This window comes from Lygodium microphyllum, chromosome 8, assembly GCF_053477565.2.
Source record: "Lygodium microphyllum isolate KBCC chromosome 8, Lygodium_microphyllum_v1.1.10, whole genome shotgun sequence".
In the NCBI taxonomy this organism is placed as follows: domain Eukaryota; kingdom Viridiplantae; phylum Streptophyta; class Polypodiopsida; order Schizaeales; family Lygodiaceae; genus Lygodium; species Lygodium microphyllum.
This window is the reverse complement of record NC_141142.1, coordinates 147,159,275-147,179,336: the sequence shown is the minus strand read 5'-3', so window position 1 is coordinate 147,179,336 and position 20,062 is coordinate 147,159,275. Positions and strand designations below refer to the sequence as shown.

The 20,062-nt window shown below is 43.9% G+C and overlaps 1 protein-coding gene and 1 pseudogene across 2 annotated transcripts in view; both read left to right on the top strand.

The window, feature by feature from the left end:
- Positions 1-17,114, top strand: part of LOC148032985 (uncharacterized) — a 33,629-nt pseudogene extending 16,515 nt beyond the window's left edge.
- LOC148032984 (pseudouridine-5'-phosphate glycosidase-like) overlaps positions 1-20,062 on the top strand; it is a 154,698-nt gene that overhangs the window by 109,311 nt on the left and 25,325 nt on the right. The window lies entirely within an intron of this gene.

Sequence of the window (20,062 nt, the reverse complement as noted above, 5' to 3'; positions counted from 1 at the left end):
GCTTAAAGGCATGAACTGGCTTGTGAGTCAAATCCAAAACCAAAGGATAGTGATTTGACAAGACATGATGTCGCTCCACTTACATATCAATCACTACAAGAAGAAAAGAATCGCTCTGACAAATATAGATCCTATCAAGTTTGGCCCAAGTGTTTGGATGTTGAAGAGAACAATAAGTATATCTAGAATGTGAAGGATGTGAAGGAAACTGCTAGGGTTTGCACTGAGGACACAAAGAGTGTACGACCACCATAGAAACACAAAGAGACAGACACAGACATAGAGGGCAAAACTCAAACCCTAAACGCAAAACTCAAAAACTCAAACCCTAAACACAAAACTCAAAACTCAAACACAAAAACTCAAACAAAAACAAAAATGGGAGAGAGAGAACACAAATCTGAAGTGAATGAATGCTGTAAATGAATGTAAGAGTGTACAAAGTGCTCAAGGGTAGAGCAATGTCAGAGTGTGATGTCCACCGAAGATGGATCCCAAGTCTGTGACCACCAGTCGGAGTGTAGGAGTGCTGAATAGTGAAAGGCAGTAGGTTGATCACCAAAATGCAGCAGTTTGGAGGCTGGAAATTGGTAAACGCAGCAGTGTACCATAGATCCGAGGCTGGAAACTGTGCACAGTCTGCTATAAACAGCCAACTGAAACAGTGTCTGAGAGTGTCAAGGCCTGCAATGCTGAAAACGCAGGCTGGCTGACCCTGGAGATGATGGACAGCAGGCTGAACAGTAGTCTGGGACAATCTCGAGGAGTCACCAGCAGCTGAAAGTTGTCGCCTGCAGCAATGGATAGGCTGAAGATAATGTGACTGTAGTCGATGATGGTTGGACAGTAGATGGAGGCGGGCTGCAGGCTCGAAACTGGGCGCCAACAGCAGGAGAGGGTGTGTGGGTTGGTGTAACTTGCAAACAAGGATAATAACTGAATTGGGATAGCCTGTCTATTTATAGATGTGGAAGGGTGCCCCAAAAATTAGGGTTTCCACTGAACTCTCTTGAACCGCTCCCCGTTTTAGGGTTTTACTCTTAAAGAGCATTTTTAGTGTGTTTTGGGGCTGTTTAAGAGGCTAATCAGCAAGTAATGCATATTTTAGCTCAATATCCCCTCTCAGGCCCAAAACTGAGTTGAAAGGTTAGGCTAGCCATTGTGATGTTTATGTATCCCAAGGCGTCCCATCCCAAAGCAGCCAGGGCATTGGACAAATGGTACACATCAGCTGCCCAATGGCCTACCAAGACTACAGAGGCGATGGCTATCTTACCAAGGGAATCCAAATAGTCACCCCAGAGAGAACAGGGCATCGGACAAAGGGTGCACATCGGCTGCCCAGTGGCCTACCAAGCCCTACAAAGGCAGATGGAACTACATGGATTTTTTTTTTTTTTTTTTGTGGAATAAGTGAAGTAAATTTGATGGGAGGCGGCTGATTGAGTAAAAGTGACCCAGAAGGCGGGAGTAGGGAGGGTACACCAACACATCACAAATCAGTACAAGCTAACCCATCCACTCAGGGTATGATGAGGAAAAATAGGTGATGAGGTATCCATGTGATGAAGAAGGATGGTGGTGTGGTAACAACCAGCGGCGGAAACAACTTAGGATCTGCGCAAGTAGTGCTCTGCACAATGAGATGCAAAGTATGCTAGATGCTAAAGAATGCTTATGCAGTAGGTGCCACTTGGACAGTGTCCCTGGTGGAAAAATTGTTCACTTGCCCAAGTGCCCTAGTACAAGGATGATGTAATCATGCAATGCAAAGGGTAAGGTACAACAGGGGGAAGAAGCCGATGTCGAAGACAAAGTGCTGAAGCTTGTAGAATACCAAGAAGGATAGGTATCCCCTCGCAACTTGGATGTAGATGCCGAAGAAGGAAGAGGAGCTGGATGTCGGTCTTCATATGGTGCCGAGAATCATAAGGAATGAAAGAAGATGAAGTGGATGAAGCACCTCACTAGAAGAGCAAGGTAGAAGTCACCGCCATGATAACATTGAGAGAGATGCTGGACGATCTGCCTTGGGAGGGGAAACTGCTATGCTAGAAGAAGAGCAAGCACTTCTAGGATGATGAAACCATGAAAGGAACGGTGCGCATCCCCACGTCTCTAGCCCAGGAAGGACCAAAGCAATCTGCAGGTTAGCCCTACATTGAAAGACAAAACTCTGCAAAAGAGATGAGAATCTGCAAACATAGAGGTTACTGGTGAGATGCTCCAAAGCAAAACAGAACAGAAAGAAAATCTAACTCAAAATAAATGCAATGAATGTGTATGCGTGTGAGTAAATGCAATGGAAGAAAAAAAATGGAATAACTAAGGATAATGAATCCTATGGGCCTGACTCTAAGAGTGCGAAAAATGAATGCTAGACTGACCTAGGGTATCTGAAAGGACCTAGAGGCATGCGAGTCGAAGAATGTGGCTACCATCGCGTATGCCCAGTAGCAGGGCTCTACCAAGGGAATGCCTGACGAGGTGGAGAGGAAGGTGAGATGGATGCATGAAGTGCAACGGGATCGGAACCTGCACACCAATCGGCCAATCCCTTAGGGGCAATGAAAGAGATGGGCCGCTGAGGCTGTACTCGAGCCACATGTCCAACACAACCAACAACGGGTGCTGAAGGAGCAGATGAAGCAGGAGCGGAGGGCGTAGCCCCACTAGACTGTGCAGTCTCGTAGCGGTCTGCTGAGGCTTTTTCGGTGGAAGATTTGGGGCCTTGGAGCGACACTCCTGGTCCACATGGCCTGCTTGCTGGCAATGTGTGCAAAACCGGTTTTTCTTAGGGAGTTGCTGCCAGATAGGTCTAGATTCTTTGGTTCCATCTGAGGAAGAGGAGTCACCCTTTGATTGGCTTGCCTTCGCATCTAGCGAGTTCTTGCCACTAGTGGTTGTCCCTCCCGAAGAAGAGGCAACCAACCCCCTTTGCTCTGAATAAGGCTGTGATGAGAATTTTTTGTGGACTTGATCATATAGCCTCGTGTAACGCAAAAACTGGCACTCAAACTCGTAGAAGGTTGGCAATCTAGGTTGGGAGATGATGTGTTGAATGAAATTGAAGTACTTGTCGGGCAACTTATTCAAGAAGAGTGTAACTTGATCGTCATCTAACTTTGGAGAGCCAGTAGTCGCGAACTCGGCAAGTAACCGCCTATATTCAGCCAGCTTGACTTTCAGATCATCCCCTTTCTTAATAGAAAACTCTTGAAGTTGAAAGTCGAGATTAATGCGCTGAGTATGATCATGAGCCGCATAGCGGTCGAGAAGGTGGCTCTAACGCATTGATGCGAGCGGGAAGTACTGCAATTGAGAGTGAAACTCGAGAAGCAATCCTTGCATCAGCTCAAGATTGGCTATGGCATTGCGGGCTCTCCATTGACGGATGTAATCAGGGTGAGCTAGTCGAGGATCGTGCATAGGCTCGTGACCAATGATGAGGTCCCAATGACCCTGAGACTCAAGCAGTTGTTGCATGAAATTAGACCAAGTGGTGAAATTTGACCCGTTAAAATGTGTCTTATCCGTGAAGGCATTCCTTGCCGTTGCAACAGGAGTGGTAGTGTTCGGAGATGGATAGTGTGAAAAAGTGTAGTGTGGGTAGGATGGGGGAGTGGAGTATACTTGGAAATGGGCCCCAGAGTGCCCACCAGTCATGCGTGTAGTGTGCAAGGTTGATCCATAGGTAGGGATGGGTTGACTAGGCATGGGCATGGTAGCCACATGAGGAACCCAAGGAGGTGGGACGGGAACACGGCGTGTAGAAGATAGGAATCCTTGCATAGGTGTAACCCAAGGAGAGTGTGAAGAAACACCATCAACTGAGGATGGAAACCCCTGCGTATGAGTGGTCATAGGAGATGTGAAGCTGGGGATAGTGAGGGGGATGCCCATCACAGTCGTCCCAGGAGTTATGGGTGTGCTCATGTGCTGAAAGGTGAGAGGCACAATGTTAAAGGGTGGCGTTCCCCCTAATGAAGTACCATGGTGAAAAGAGGTAGAGAATAGGGTGAAGAAGGAAAAGGTGCTAGGAGCGGAGATGGAAGATCCAACCCCTAGGGTGTGTGATGCAGATGTGGAGTGTAATCCAGGGTTTTGGAAAGATGATGAGAGGTGTGATATAGAAGAGGGTGGGATGGGAGAGAAGTGAGAAGTGTGTGTTGTATGCTCAAATGAAACAAAAGTTGTAGATGTACTTGAATTTCGTCTGGTTCGTGAGCCCTCTCTATTGAAGTTCACATACGCAAAGCCATCCGGATTCTGTACCTCAAAAGAAGAAATAGGTGAGGGTTTTGATTCATGCAACACAAAAGAATTGTACAAACCTGACATTAGACTTGGCTAAGATGATGAAGATGGATCGCCAGACGTTCCGAATGCCGTATGTCCTCCATGATCGAAGAGGTGGCCAGCCTCACCAACCGGTCCGGATGTGGTAGCAAAACTAGTAGGAGGGGTGTAAAGATCACCATACTTGTTGCAATAGTACTTCTCAAAGTCCTTCTCTGTCATGTTAGTGAAATCTGGATAAGGTGGAGTGTCGACCTCCTCACGGAGTCCATAATGCCATCTCAGGGCCTCCAATGATGGAGAAGCGTGATAAGACATCACAGGAACTGGAGAAGGAGGTGTCTGGGACATTGTGATTCGGTTACGAGTCGTATTGTGTGCCTCGAACAAAGACTAGCTCTTGCAGGATACTCTTTACAAGAGCACCGGCTCTGATACCATGTGAAGGAAACTGCTAGGTTTTGCGCTGAGGACACAGAGTGTACGACCACGATAGAAACACAAAGAGATAGACACAGACACAGAGAGCAAAACTCAAACCCTAGATGCAAAACTCAAAACTCAAACACAAAAACTCAAACACAAACAGAAGAAGGGAGAGAGAGAACACAACTCTGAAGTGAATGAATGCTGTAAATGAATGTTAGAGTGTATAGTGTGCTCAAGGGCAGAGCAATGTCGGAGTGTGACGTCCACCGTAGACGGATCCCAAGTCTGTGACCACCAGTCGGAGTGTAAGAGTCCTGAATAGTGAAAGACAGCAGGCTGGTCACCAAAACGCAGCAGTCTGGAGGTTGGAAACTGGTAAACGCAGCAGTTAATTACCGATCGGAGGTTAGAAACTGTGCACAGCCTGCTGTAACAAAAGGCTGAAACAGTGTCTGATAGTGTCAAGGCTTGTAATGCTGAAAACGCAGGCTGGCTGACCCTGGAGATGATGGACAGCAAGCTGAACAGCAAATTGGGACAGTCTGGAGGAGTCGCCAGTAGCTGAGAGTTGTAGCCTACAGCAATGGACAGGCTGAAGATAATGTGGCTGCAGTCGATGATGGTTGGACAGCAGATGGAGGCGGGCTGCAGGCTGGAAAGTAGGCGCCAACAGCTGGAGAGGGTGTGTGGGCTGGTGTAACCTACAAACAAGAATAATAGCTGAATGGGGGCAGCCTGTCTATTTATAGATGTGGAAGGGTGCCCCAAAAATTAGGGTTTCCACTAAACTCTCTCAAACAGCTCCTCGTTTTAGGATTTCCAGTGAACTCTCTTGAACCGCTCCCCGTTTTAGGGTTTTACTCTAAAAGAGCATTTTTAGTGTGTTTTGGGGCTGTTTAAGAGGCTAATCAGCAAGTAATGCATATTTTAGCTCAACAAAGGATGCATCCAAGACCACATGTCTTGATTCAAAGACACAGCTACCATGCATCCCAAGCCTGCAGCTCAGGACCATCGATGACCGAGTGCAGTGAAGTTGCCTGATTCGGAGATACACATGCATTAAAATCACCCATAACAAAACCTTGATGAGCCGTGGAAAGGTCAGTGCAAATCATCCCAAAGTTGACGACGTCGAGCAGTAGAAGGAGCATACACACTCACTAGCCACAAAACCTCATCCTCATATATGATTTCCAGCATGAAAAATCCGCGGCGAGGATCATGAGAAACCAAGGATGGTTGGAAGGAAGATCTAGCAGCCAACATAACTCCAGATTTATGTGGAAAACCCAACCACTAAAAAACACTGTATAATCCTTGTATAGATAAGAAGAACATGGCAAAGCATGCTGTTTGTGCTGCACCGCACAAAAAACATTCCAATTGCTAGCTAACAGAATTTTTGACAATGGATAATGCTTACTGGCCAAAGAAATGCCTTTAATATTTCATAAAGCAAGTCTCATGATAAACCACAAGAAAAACTATTGAATCACCACTTTCCCTTTCCCTTTAACATCCATACCTTTAGCAGCGTGAAATCTCTTCATCTCACTATGGATCATATGTATAAGATTCGCCCTTTGCAAACTAGCAATCGAAGCATGAGAAGGGAACTGCTGTTGTTGAGAACGGAAAACATCCTGAGGCAAAAGCCTCCCACGCGTGTCAAGTGCAAAGTAGAATCAGAAGCACTTTTATCATCCATGCCAATCGCAGGTGCATGTGAAGATTGAGGTTTCGTATAAAAACCCCTGTCTCTACCATATTTGTTAGGTACGAAAGGTACGATATAGTATGGTACGATAATATACGGTACTAAATGGTACCTTATGATTTTATAAGATACGTTACTATATTAGTACGAAAAAAAATTAAGATGATTTTTTAAATAACAAAAACCATAAATCATTAAATGATAGATCATAGAATACATGTTTAAAGTGGAAATAGCCATTTCATTACAGAATAAGATGAATACATGAGGGTGACCATTGCGGTCCCATGGGCTGCGCAAAACATGCAATACAACTATAGTCTAGTATATCTGATACACAAAAAAAGAAAGACCTATGTCATATGAATTTATGATGAGGTATTACTATCATCATCATCATCAGAACCATCTGAGTGCTCATCAAGAGAGTCTGAAGATGACTTCTTGCCATCCGATGATGAGACACACTCATACTCATCCTCACTGAGGAGGTTACCATCATCATCAAATGATGGCTCCCTAGGTGGTGGCTATGCAGGCAAGGGGGGATGGTCATCATGAGGCACAGGATGTGAGCTACTAGAGCCCCGCCTTACATATGTCTACAAGCCACTTGAACCATGTCTCCTCGATGATGGAGGGCGTCGAATGACCATGCCCATGCTACCACCTACTCGAACTCCTCGCCCATGAGCACACTGATTGTGAGTGTCACGAGTATCTACTGCTATAAGCTCTCTATAGAGCTCTGCAAAAATCATCTCCTCCTCTTGGTCCACCTCCTCATGTATACTCGGAAGAGTGTCGCCTGTCAACTTGAATATATCAACATTCACCTACACAATGCAGTGATGCACGTAAGATTGATCATTGTAAATGCTAAAGTTTAAATTGTGAAGTATAAACTTCAAAGTTTAAAGTTTAAAAGTTAGAACAATAAATTTTAAATGTTATGGTTAAATGTTTAAACTTTACCTGCTTCGGACTACCCATGCTCATCATAGCCCTCATTATGAGCAAGTCCAAACAATGACTTGCACATGGAGTCCACACAATCGTAGGGAACTCGGCCTCAAGCAAACGGTCCATGGGCCGACAATTCGATGCATTGTTGATAACAACTTGCGCCACATTTGAGGGGCTCACCTACAACCATAATATACAAATTACAAGTATACTTCTTACTAACAGTACTTTGAAATTGGAGGTTAGAGAGAGTTGAATCTTGAGCCTTTCCAAGTTTCAAGTTTGAAGATTCAAGAATGAAGAGGGATGGGCTTGGGGTTGGGGGCCTTGCGGCCTTGGGGGAAAGAGAGAGTCTAGATAGATCATAGATACTAGAGAGATTAATTTTTAGAATAGGGAGATAGATAGTTATGCATAAATCAAATTTCAATTATGAATCATGATATTATCATAATGAAAGAAAGTGAAACAAATTTAAAAGGCAAATCACAAATCATGATATGTACCAGCTGACCATCCATGAACAAAGGAATATGTTGCATAATGCAAGCATGCACATCCGGGGTACAAAAAAGGACTTCAAAAACCCCCCTCAGTCCATCATAAATCTCTTCAACGAGAGGGGCTTGCACTTGCCTTGAAACATCATCTTGACACGCATTGACATTGATAAGCATGGACTGCAACCAAGCATGAATCCTAGTAATCAAAGGAGTCCTTCCTCTAAAATAAAGGATGGTTACTCTCTCATGAAAGGCAGCAATCTGCTGTAAAACCAGGTCAGTTCCCATGACAGCAACCACATGATCCCCTTCCGGTAAAGAGCTCGCTTTACCCTCATTGGCATGAACATAATCGGACATAAGATTGTTGGTAGTGGCAAGCATAAACTAGAAAGATTCATCAGTGTGTGAGCAAGAAACACAAACATCTTGCTGAGGCAAATTCGGAGCACATAAAACTGGTTGATCAACCGTCATTATTAGGTGACTGCCTGTGTTTTAATGTCGGAGATTCAGCAAAGTGCCCTCCCCTTTATCTAGAGTCCCAACAGCACGAGAGATTCCGTTCGTCTCACCCCCTAGCCACGCCTAGAAGGTTGCTGGCTCCCCTGATCGTGATCCGACTGTCAATCGTCAACTTCAGGTGAGTCATACTATCTTTAAACTCACTTACTTTCTAGGCTCCCCTTGACCCCGTTTGGGTGCCCAAGGCCCTCGGACGGTCATCCCTCGCACTTGTCTCCCCATAAGTTACATTTATTAATGTAACATTTTCTCCCCCTTAAGAATTTGTTTTGTCCTCGAAAACGATACTTGGAAGGTCCATCTGTAAATTGGGAAACCTTTTCCTTAAAGTACTTACTCGCTCCTATGTTGAGCTTTCTTCTGAACAGTCTTTCCATTTGACTAGATATTCTTGATAAATAGTATTTCTTGTTCGCCTGTTACGAACATTTAATATTCTTTCTGGTTCATATAGATTAGATTGGTCATCTAATAGCTCCTCAATGTTATCATTTAAGATTAGATTATCCATATCACCCAACTTCTTTCTTAGCCTACTTACATGAAAAACTGGATGTGTTTTACTACCAACAGGTAGTTGGAGCTTGTAAGCCTGTTCTCCCACCCTTTTAAGTATTGTGAAAGGACCATAATACCTGGGTGAAAGCTTTGGACATCATCCCGTTTTCATTGTTTTAGTTTGTTCAGGCACTTTAAGAAAGACCAATTCTCCTTCTTCAAAGGAGATGTCTCTTCGGTGAAGATTTGTATAAGCTCTAGCTCGATTTTGAGCTTTCTTAATATTTTCTTGAGCAAATTTTAACATATTATTCATATCCTCCAAAAAATCCTTGGCTGCCTGAACCTTTTCCTTATGCAGTCCCATTGCATGAGGAGCTCTGGGCTGAAACCCATACATTAGCATAAATGGACTATATCCAGTGGAAGAGTGCTTAGCACTATTATATGCAAACTCTGCTATCGGTAGATACTCTTCCCAATTAGTTTTCCTTTTACTTACATATGCCCTAAGTATATCTTCAAGGATTTGGTTAACCCTTTCAGTTTGCCCATCAGTTTGCGGGTGCTCCGCCGTACTCATGCTAAGTTTAGTATCCAACTTTCTAAATACAGCACGCCAAAATTGACTATCAAAATTTCTATCTCGATCAGAAACTATATTTGCTGGAAGGCCATACAGTCGGTATATGTTCTCTATGAACAATCTAGCCAATTCTGGTGTTTTAACATTAGTTGAAGTTGGAATAAACCTAGCCATTTTGGTTAACCTATCCACAATCACCCACACAGAGTCGTGCCCCCTCTATGTTCTGGGTAACGCGACAATAAAGTCCATGGAGATACTCTCCCATTTTCCCGAAGAAATCTCTAATGGGTGGAGAAGTCCTCCCAATTTCAATCTTTCAGCTTTATTAACCTAGCATTTATTACATTTGACCACATAGTCAAGGACGTCCTTATTCATTCTAGGCCAATAGAACTGCCTTTTAATAAGACTATAAGTCTTATTAACTCTTGGATGTCCCGCACTAGGGTATCATGACACTCAAAGAGTATCTGTCACCTTATTTCTTCATCTTTTGGGACACATATCCTACCCTTGTAGAGTAAATAACCATTATCAATGGTAAAATTCTTCCACTTGAATCCCATTTGAGCAACCCTTGATGCTCCATTTCCTTGTTGAACATCCTAAGATATTCCTTCCTCAGTGGAGGCCCTTCCATTTGGATCCCCATTTTCAATTGCTTCCCATATGTTAGAATATGCCGGATCAACCTGGCATTTCCCTTTTAAGGATTCAAGTAAATCGGTAGTGAACTGAGTAAAACTCAATTCATTTATGATGGGCATTCTGCTGAGTGTATCAGCCACGATATTGTACTTTCCCTTTCTATACCTTATTTCGTAGTCGAACTCTTGGAGGTGCAACTAGAGAGAGGAAGAGGCTGGAGAGAGAGAGAGAGAGAGAGAGAGAGAGAGAGAGAGAGGAGGCTTGAGAGAAAAAGAGGGTGTGAGAAGCTTGAGAGATAGAGAGAGAGAGAGAGGCTTGGGGGAGAAATAAGAAAGAAAGAAGAAAAAAAAAAGAAAGGAGAAGGAAAAAAGAGAGAATTGAGATAGATCATAGATACTAGAGAGAAATTAATTATTAGAATAGGGAGATAGATGGTTATGCATAAATAAAATTTCAATTATGAATCATGATATGATCATAATGAAAGAAAGTGAAACAAATTTAAAAGGAAAATTGCAATGTATACCTCAATGATAGCTTGTCGAATGTGGCGGTAGATGAATGCGCCCGTGGTTTTCCTCTCCCTCTTGCCGGTATCTATAGCCTGCAAAAAGTAGGTGTCGAGTGGATTTGAGACGAGTATGTTGATGATGCCCCATTTTTTACGATCACTCCATCCGTTGATGAGAATGGAGCAACCATATTTTGTCCATGCAGCCCGAGTAGGATCAAGGGCTTTATCAATTCTCTCCTTCTCTTTATCAATCTTTTTCATCCTCATGTCATTGTATGTAACACCGGTCCATCCTTCACATGGACCCACATTGGCAATGGCTTTTACCATCTTCTTCCATTGCTCTTGCTTTAGGACATTGAATGCAAGATTGCACTCAATCACCGTGTGCGGAATTTCAATGTGCGCAAGTCGTTGCCTTTCTCTAAGAAAGGCAATCGATCCAGGCACATGACCGGGAGCTTGAGAGACAGAGAGGATTGTCTCTCCGGCACTGCATAAGCGTGTACTCTTTGTCTTTTACCCGGAGCCAGATGCGGATGTGGAGCCCCCACCACCAATGGTAGAGGCCTCTCTCGCATCGGTTAAAGATACACCCACATTTGATACTTCCTCGTTAGTAGGCATAGGAGTTGGTGCCGATAAGACACTTCCTCCTCCTCTTGTGGATCCCCCTCTCATCTTGGCAAGAATCTCCTCCGCGATGTTTTGAGGGATCTCCTTGCATGGAGCAACTTGCCCCCCCGTCTTGGAAAGATGTTGGAGAAGCCGAGTTGCACCACTTGTATAGCGCTTCCCGCAATACTTGCATGTCCAATGGTGGGAGTCGGACTTCTTTGTGTCCCTCTCCACATGGATCACATGCAAATTGAAGGCCTCGTGCTTCTCACGAGCCATGGTGCCGACGACGGATAAAGAGAGAGAGAGAGAGAGAGAGAGAGAGAGAGAGAGAGAGAGAGAGTATATTAACGTCTCTAAAAGGCCAATGTGGCCTATGAGACCAAAACAGTACATACAATGATGATGGTGTGTTTCTCATCTAGAACGAGAAGAAAGATGAAAAACATGCCTATAAGACTGAAAAGGAAATGAAATGAAATGAAATAGTGTCCCATAAAAGGGAAACATGTCAGTGATCTGAAAGTGAGAGTAGAGAAAGGAAAACTCTCCATCAATGATATGTCTGTTCTCTAGGGAAGTGATCTGAAAGAGAGAGAGAGAGAGAGAGAGAGAGAGAGAGAGAGAGAGAGAGATGCTTGAGTCTTGACTCTTGAAACTTGAGTCTTGAAAGTTGAAAGGGAGTGAGACTCGAGAGGCCCGAGGGTTGGGGTAAAGTTGAAAGAGCAAGAGTGAGAGAGAGGGGATGGGAGAAGAGAATGGCAAATGCTTTGATAGGTGTGGGATAGAGGGGATGGGAGATGAGATTTGAGAATGGCAAATGCTTCGATAGGGTGCGGGAAAGAGGGGATGGGAGGTGAGATTCGAGAATGACAAATCACAAGTCCATTCAAGAATCACGATCCAAGAGAGGAAGATAAGAATGGTAAGTGCTTGCTGAATTGGTGTGGAAGCATGGAGGAGAGGAGCATCTTTTGTAGATGAGAGAAGGGTCAAAGTTCAAACAGTCAAAGAGAGAGGGGTCAACGGTCAAAGAGAGGGCTACCAGTTGGAAGGCATCCAAAGAGGGCTTGGGGGGGGGGGGGGGGGGGGGGGGGGGGGTGGTGCATGGCTTTCTCCCCCGTGCCCCCCCCAAAAAAAAAGAAGTGTAGAAAACGTGGGAAACGCGGGATGCGGGTGAGCATTAAATGCGGGACGCAAGATTGAGGATGCGCAGGCTAGGTGGCCCAAATAGGCCCGTTTTAACGTACGAATTCGTACTGTGCAGACGGTGCCGTATGTCATACGGAGGCAACTATGGCTCTTATGAATCATAAGACCTTTAATTACATCAGGATCTATTACTGATAAGAGGGAAGTGAAATTCCATGTAAGTTACATTTACTTCTGGGCAAGTGGGGTGTGGAACTCCCTGATGACCGGTTTTTCTCCTCAATATATTGCCCAATTGCCATTCCTTCGCACTTCTTTGACTTTAGGAGATAATGCTGATGGACTCTCCCAAATCTATGAAAGGGATGACCTTGCTTAACTTTGCTCGCAGGACATTTGTTTCTAGGATGAAATCTTGCTTCAAATTTGGAGCAAGATTCTTCCTATGCTAGCATGGGGGGAAACCACCAATCCTTATTTTTCTCTTATTACTTTCAATCCTCTTATTCTCGTGAGTCCTTGATTACTAACATAACTTCTATACACAAGTTTGTTAAATCAAACGAGACCACCAATCTTTATTTCTCTCTTATTACTTTCAATCCTCTTGTTCTCCTTGATTACTAACTTAAGCTCTGTACAAAATATGTTGAATTAGATGAGTTCACTTTTAGTATCTCGTTAGCCAATTCTACTTGCAATGACTCTGTTGTGGGATCCTCCTTTGCTTTCTGTTGTTCCTTCTTTAGGCTTTGCAACTGTTCTTGCAATTCTTTAATATGCTCTTCCTTCTTGATCATTTCTTGCTTCATTGCGGCCAGCTCTACTTAAACTTTTTTCAACTCTTGTAGTAGGAAAGACTTCCATGACGAAGGCTTTGCTATTTGGAGGGGGGACTAAAGGTGTCTGGATCTGCTCCTAATTACTCTCTTGCAGTTTGGCCATGATAGCTCACATTGAGCATTTGACTATTGCTCGTGAGATATGGCCGGAATTGGATTTGTGGTACAATCAGATGGCATTGATGAAGGGGGTGTCTCTAGAGGTACATATGCGGACATTGAATCAGTCCAAGTCCGCTTTCATACGGGAGCATGTCAGTAAGCTTCGGCGATTGCAGATACAAGTCTTGAACTTAGGGAAGGTAATTACCTTAAAGAATATGGTAATAACTCTTCTCTTGTAGTTACTACCCTCATTTAGTGTATTTTATTCCACCCTGATTGCTTTAGGGAAGACCAACACCCTTAAGTGGGGAGGAGTTGGTTCCAATGGTCTCGGATGTCTTGGATTAGGAGGAATAAATCAAAGGTCAGAATGGTCCAAAGTTGTGGGCGTTAAGAGGACAATCTTCCCAACTGAAGGGGAAGAACAACAGCAAGAAGAAGGGTGAGAACACCAAGCAAGCTAAAGCCACAGAGTCTACTTGTCACATTTGTGGCAAGATGGGTCATTGGAAGAAGGATTGATTTGACAAGGAGAAGGACACCAAGAAGGAGAAATCTACGGACTCTGGAGTGGTAATTGCTCCTTCATCAGTCGCCTTTCTCCACTTGGATGTGATTGTGGATGCTCCTCCGGTAGCCTTTGATATAGTGATGATGGCTCCCCAGCCATGTGAGTGGATTGTGGATAGTGGTGCTTCTTGCCACATGACTCCTTCTATAGATGGTATTGCTCGTATGTGTTTGATGCATGGGTAAATTCTTGTTGGTGATAGTTATTTGGTTCCTATAAAGGGCAAATGTGATATGTAGTTGATTTTGGATGGGCAAGGTGTGTGCCCACACGTCATCAGTTCTCTATGTGTCGATTTTAGGTTATCATCTTTCTATGAGCAAGATTTGTGCTCTTGGCCTTATGGTCTAGTTTGATAAGGACTCTTTCCACATTCTTGATGGAAATTCTCTACAAGCTCTTCGTGAAGGTCATGAGGAGAATGGAGTCTATAAGATGTGGACTTCAGCAACCTTTACTTCTCTTCTTCTTTTTTCACAGACTCAGACCAAGCTATGGCATGCTTAGTTCGGCCACCTCAACTACGAGTACCTTTGAAAGGCAGCTTGTGGTCAGCTTGTGCGTTGATTGCTTGAGATTGGGGTGAGGCACCCGCCATGTGTGTCTTGTATTTGTGGCAAGTAGCATAGAGATGCAATCCCCAACAAGGCTTCTCGTAGGGCTAAGAAGTTGGTGGAGCTTGTTTCAATGGATATTACGTGGATCAGTCTGGATGGAGTCCCTTAAGGGGAGTTTATACTTTATGCTAATTGTTGATGATTTTAGTAGGATGACATGGGTCTACTTCTTGGAGTTGAAGTCTAAAGCATTTTCACACTTTGAGGAGAATAGGTCTAGGATTGGATGATCTTCGAGGAGAATAGGTCTAGTAGGAAACTCTAAGACCTTGTGTTTCGACAAAGGAGGGGAGTTTGCCTCCAAGGAGCTAGGTAGGTTTTGTGAAGATTATGGCATTTACCAAGAGTTTGCCAACACAAACACACCTTAGGCCAATGACATATTGGAGTGGAAGAATCACAGTATAATCGAGATGGCATGGACTATGATGGAGTGTTGGCAGACAACTTAGTGTCTATGGCCCGAAGTAGTAGCTAGCGCTATCCACATCCTTAATCAGTCACCTACATTGATTGTGGTTGGTATGGTACCTTTTGGGCCTTATTTTGGTCAAAAGCCAAATGTCTCTTATTTCAGGGTATTTGTGTTTGATGCCTATGTTCATATTCAAAAGAAACAGAGGAACAAGTTTGAGTCGGCTTCCAAAAGACAAGTGTTTGCAGGTTATAGCTTGTAGTCCTAGGGATATAAGCTTTATGATCCGATTTCATAGGGGGTATACAAGAGTCGAGATGTTCCGTTTGTGAAGTTTCTAGCTACAGAGGGGGGTGTTGGCCATCCCATCTTGTTGGGCACCTGAGCAAGTGCCTTTGGAACTTATGCTCCTTGAGACTCCACTATCAATGGAGGAGTAGATTGCTTCACTATTGGATTCACTCGTTGAGTTGACATTGGTTGACATTTCAAAGACTTTGGCAAAGGTAGAGCAAGGGAGTATTGGCCTCCTCCTTGTTGGGCACGTAATACACTCTATGATGCAAGAATGGAGGGAGTTCTTGAGGAGTGGCACTGCAAGATGGCCCACGACGATCTCAGAAAAATCAGGAACACTCCACTGAGCTTGGTTATACTAACTATTGTTTGATGTCTCATGCCATCCATGATAGGGAAGCCACCTCCATGAAGGACGCTTCGCAGTCACAACATTGGAAGAAGGATATGGATCAATAGTTGGATGCGATTAAGCGGAATGGTACTTGGGATCTTTTGCCTCATTCATAGGAAGGTGATTGGAGTCAAGTGGGTCTGTAAGACCAACTACCATAGTGGTGGCAATTTGGATAAGCAAAACATGTGGCTCATTGCGAAAGGATTTGGGCAACGGAGAGGGGTAGATCTCCATGATATCTTTGCATCTATAGCTTAGATGGCTACCATTAGGGCTGTTCTTACCTTGGCAAGCTATAGGAGATGTCCAGTTTATTAGCTTGATGTGAAGTTTGCATTCCTTACACAGGCTCTAAGCGCTTGGAATGAGAAGATCGACTCATTCCTCCAAGGGAAGTTAGGGTATTGGCATTCTTATGCTGATCCCTAGTTGTATGTGCACACCTTAGCCAGAGGGCATGAGTTGTTCATGCTTTATGTGGATGATCTCATTTTGACACGTGACCATGCCTAGAAGGTCAAGTAGATAGAGGAGGCACTACATAGAGATGTTCAAGATGAGGGATATGGGCTTCTCCACTTCTTTCTAGGTCATGAGATTTGGTAGACTCAGAGGGGAATTTTCATCTCCCAATAGTTGTATGTGTAGGGGAGATGGAGGAGTGTAAGGCTATTTCTACTCATATGGACCCGAATTGGAAGGCTATGCCCCATGTGAATTCATTGGCAGTAGATGCTATGTGCTAAAGGCACTTGATTGGGTCCTTGATATAGCTTCTTAATACTCGGATTGATATGTGTTTTCTTGTAGGTTTGCTTGCAAGCTTCATGAGTGAACCCGAGCCAGTTCATTGGAAGGCTGCATTGAGGATTTTGCAGTTCCTGATGAGGGGGAAGGGGGGAACGGCGGAAACAGAAGAGAAGAGAAGAGAACAGATTTTGGATTTCCGAAGAGCGCAGTTTTGCAGATTGCAGGAGCAGATCTTAGTCAGAGCAGAACAGAGAAGCAGAGCAGAGCGCAGATTTTGGAGCTGAACAGAGCAGATCTCAGATCAGATCAGATCACAGATCAGAAATCAGTCAGATGATTTGGTGAATATAATGCATGTACTTTGCTGCTACAGTAATCATGTCTGAATTGAACACCACTGTTATCGATCAGGTGGTGGAGGCTTTGGGGCCCGATTCGGATGCCGAAGAGGGGGAAGAAATGGTTCCATGTACCGAGATGGCGGTCCCCTGTTCAAAGTTCATCCTGGTCCTGATGTGCAACTACCAGTCAAATGTGGCAAACATGCTTTTGATGCTTTGGTGGAAGACCATGAGGAACATCTGCCAAATGATATGATTACCAGCCGTGCTGCTATGCACAGGTCACATCTACCACCGCTAGGAATCACAAGATTTTGAGTGGGAACACTTGCTGGAGTTTGTTGATACGTTAGTCGGAGATTATGTCCAACACAATCAAGAGACCTTGTATATCGAGGATTAGGATGATGTTTTGGAAGTTGCTGTGGATACAAAGACAGTTTTGCATTCATTTTTGTCATTTTATGAAGGGGTTATCCTTTTCTTTACAAACTGAATTTTGGTGCTTTCTTTGATCTGCCACTAGTTGAATTCCCTTATGTTGGGTGATTGTGTGGAAGAAATTTTTGTGGCAGTATGGGGCTTTTATGAAGTAATGTTAAAGTCAGCCACACTTCGTGATAATCTCCTAGCCAAGGTGTCTTTGTTTTTTGATCGTCCGCTCATTCATGCCGTGCCTTGGCGACTGTTGGCTGATTGTCAGCGCTTGCTTCAATAGGGGTGCCCAGTGTGGGTAGAAGTGAAAGCTTGCCTTTTTGTGTATTGGCCTTTGCTAAAGGAAGCTATGGCAGCCATTGCTACAGTCTTGGTGCCTCCTAGTTTAAGGGCCACCAATCGTAATCACATGTGTATGTTATGGAATACCTATTGCAAGAGGCCTAATTGGTTGTGGCTGATTTACCATGGCGTGCCATCATTGCATTTTCATTTGAAATGGGGCACTTTTACTGGCACTCTTTCTCTTGTGGGCAGTTGGGACATCTTATGGTCGAATGCCCAGAAAAACTTGTAGCTCTAGGAGCTGGGAGTGCCCCGGCTATTAATGAGGATATTAGTCTTTGGATCACCCGGATCAAAGCTGGGTGGATGTATGCCCTAAAAGAAGCAAGAAGTGTACTGTTGACTTTCAGCTGCTATGCTTGGTCCTGCCCAGGACTTTCTATGTACCTATGTTCGATGAGAAGATATGCCCCCCATGCCACGTCCAAATAATGACATGGCCCCTTTTGCCCCTCGGATATCTTCTGTAGTAAAAGGTTCTGCAGACTGTTTTAAAGATCCATCGAGACTTGCCTTGGACACACGGGGTAAGGTGATTACGCCATGGGATCGTTGTTATCAAAGGTCTGCCTCAAAAAAGAAAGAGGATCCCTCTACCTCAAATTCGGCAAGTCATAGGTTAAACTCATTTGCAGTGCTGGTTGATTTTCTTGATGAGGGAACTCTTGAATCGCTAGCATGGGGTCCTATGGCTGGTGGGTCTATATGCCCTGAATGATCCGGTGTGTAGAGCTGGTTTGTGGAACAGACTTGCAGCTTGCTTGGCACTTGGTAGACTAGGTTTGTTGATGGGAGATTTCAATATGTGTACTAATGGTCTACCTCTGAGCATTTGGTGATGGATGGTCGTGAGACTCCGTGTTTGGCAGGCGCTTGCTCTAAATGTTCTTAAACAAGATCTTTGGTTTTGGCTCTGCCCATCGAATCTGGGATTTAAATTTCACTCAGCAGAACACATCAATACATGGTCTAGATTAGATCGTATCTATGTCATGCATGATGATGCCTTCATGCTAGAGATCTTGAACATGCAAGTCTTGCAAAGCTATGGTATGTCGGAGCATTTTCCTGTGTAGTTTGAGATGCTTGCACAGTCAATGGTTCCTTTTGCATAGTTTTTGGGTAAGCCTCCATTGCCCTTCAATTCATCTTATTTGAAGCACCTTGTTTTCAATGGTTATATGGGGCAATTGCTTGACCGATTCGTGTCTGATTTTGCATCAATAGAAGCTTACTCCTTTGAGCAATTGATTGGTAATGTACAAAGGGTTGCTCGACAATATGGTATCCATTATGCATGCCTTTGCAAACAGTGCATAGAGGAACTATTAGCCTTTGTGTGTTCATTGTTTCTTCAATCCCCAGATGATACATTCTTGTTCTTGATGTCTATGTTGTTGGTTGATCTTATCCACCAATTCCAATTGAGATCTTATTAACAGTCTAAACTAAAATATACGATTGACAATATGCAAGACGTTTGTTGCGAGTCTCATAAATTCTTTTAGGGTTTACATCCTTCCCGTGCTTGTTAGAATATGGTTAGACTACATCATACCGATGGGCACATCGTTATAGATCTGCAGTCCATTGTTTGCATGTGTCGTGACTATTTTATAGAGCTCTTGGAGTAGCCCAACACCCCTATGAGCATGTTTCTATAGCCCGTTCGGCTTTTTATGATTTGGTTTGGGACCACCTTTCATCTCACATACAGGTTGCATTGGAAAGTGACGTTAATGAAGATGAGGTCGTGGATGTCTTATTGGGTAAAGAGGATTGTGGATGATGCTTGTAAGATCGTTGGCTTCATCAATGGCAATAATTGAGTGCTTCCCATTATCGCTTGGCCTTAGACTTGAAGTCCAAGAAGCCAATGAAGACACAACTTGCAGCAATGTGGTTTTTTCTAGACACAACTTGCAGTAATGTGATTTTTTCTCTAGCATCTCTTTGTTATCCAGAACAAACTTCAAAAGGTGGTGGACCCCAAGGAGTTCAAGGAATGGCTTGAAGGGTAGTCTGTATCAAGTCAACAAGAAGCAAGGACCATTCAACAACTTTGCTTGAAGGAGGAATTTAGGTTTGAAGTGAGGGCTATAGTCACCACCGTCACTCAATTGTACAAAGTGCTTTGTATCATGGGTATGGAGGGGTCTACTCTAGATCTCTATCACCTTATAGTGGAGACAATTGTGGATATTGGAGCATTAGTGTCTTGGATGGGTAGAATGTAAAATCATGCGAAGCACTAAGACACTAAATTTTAAGTTTTCATGCTTATTGGAGGCTCTTCTTTTAAGTTTTCATACCTCTTTTAGATTATCTCCACACACACACACACAGACTCTCTCTCTCTCTCTCTCTCTCTCTCTCTCTCTCTCTCTCTCTCTCTCTCTCTCTCTCTCACACACCTCCCCTTTTCCCTCCCCCCGCCGTTGGCGGTCCCCTCCAAAAAAAAACCAATGTGACCATTCATGGTTCAC